Consider the following 1603-nt stretch of genomic DNA (forward strand, 5'->3'; position numbering starts at 1 on the left):
AGCCCAGCAGCGGGCTGGGCTGGGCCGGGCTTTTGAGGGCCGGGTACCCGGGGCTTCAGGGCTTGAAGCCCAGCCTTGCACAACACTACGTATGTCCCCTCCCTCCTTGCCCAGCCGTCGTGCACATTTCACTCCAAGACCCGCCTGCAGCCCCACGACAAGAAGACAGTCTGCCCGGTCACCTTCGCCCCGTAATTCTACGAGCTTGTCTTTGACATCAACATGTTCGCCTACAAGCTCTAATGCTACTAACCCTAACCCCGCCGAATTGCGCAAGTACTTGGTAAATATTTTTATGTCTCTCTTCTTCCATGTATAGTAGTCTGCCCTCAATGACTATTAATTATGGAATATACAACATTGAATTGTGCGATAATCTGTCGGCTAGCTTTCTTCGTAAACGATCCAAATCGACCATTTCATAGCGTGAGCTTGGGCATCCATAGTAGAATTCGCACCAGATACTGACCATATATGTCCATTGGCTCAGTCAATAATGTACATCATCGGCCTTAGTTCCCCTATAGCATGGTAGCTGCTGTCCGAATGCTCAGCAAGAAATGGCTGTCAATGTCCAGGCGCCCTGCAAGGTCCATCAGCAAAAGTGCATTTTGATTGGCTTTGAATATATTTGAATATAATCAGGGCAATGCACCCAATTGAGCCAATCGATTGGGCCGAGCATCTTGGGTTCTCCCCTGATTCCCTTCAAAGCCCCTTGAAGGGAAGCGAGCCAATTGAAGCCAATTGAAGCCAATTCCCAGACGCCCGTATACATCTGTAAGCGCCCTGTAAGACTCGCACTCCGAAAGTGAGCTTCGAGTTGTATTTCGTCAAGAGAGACGTCCAAAGTCTATTCAAACAACTTATGTAGAGCGTTTATTTCCATTTCACCAAAGACAGTGGAGAACGAAAGTGGTAGGGGCAAGCACAATCTAGCCAATTGATTCTGCCAATTGGCTTCATCAGGAAAACGTCACGGACTTGTACAGGTACTTGGGGTACTTGGCCAAGTACCTCAAGTATCCCAAGTACCTCAAGTACCCCAAGTACAATGGACTTGGCCAAGTCGGGTGGGTTGACTTGGCCAAGTACCAGGTACTTGGCCAAGTCCTCCAAGTCCCTGTTCAAGTTCATGCCCAAGTTCACTGTGAGATGTATTGAATCAAGATGATATGCATGGAAGTCAATCAAAGGACAGCTGCTCTTGATCAAGGTCAAGTGTACAATATTTGTTAGCGGGTGCAGCGGCGGCAAAAAAAATGCCACCACAGGGAATTGAACCAGCAACCTGCAATTTCAGTGTTCAACACAGCATGTGCAACCTCTACACTACAGAAGCTCACACTATAGCATAGAATAGCAGCCATATATAGCGCTCTTTGCTGGACTCCGAGAAATTCTTCACCATCCTCTCCTCATAGCAGAACTTGGACATCCACCACTGATACCACTATTCTTGAGCATTATCTGGATATTGTACCTCTGTATCACTACTGAAACAAGCACATTGTAACAACTTAAAGTCTTCTATCACATGTTATTGCCCTTCTTCTAATAGACTATAAAGCTGCTTCTACGGCCTTAAAACAGACTGGTTTAC

This window comes from Dichomitus squalens (genome assembly GCF_000275845.1).
Source record: "Dichomitus squalens LYAD-421 SS1 unplaced genomic scaffold DICSQscaffold_16, whole genome shotgun sequence".
NCBI classification, from domain to species: Eukaryota; Fungi; Basidiomycota; class Agaricomycetes; order Polyporales; family Polyporaceae; genus Dichomitus; species Dichomitus squalens.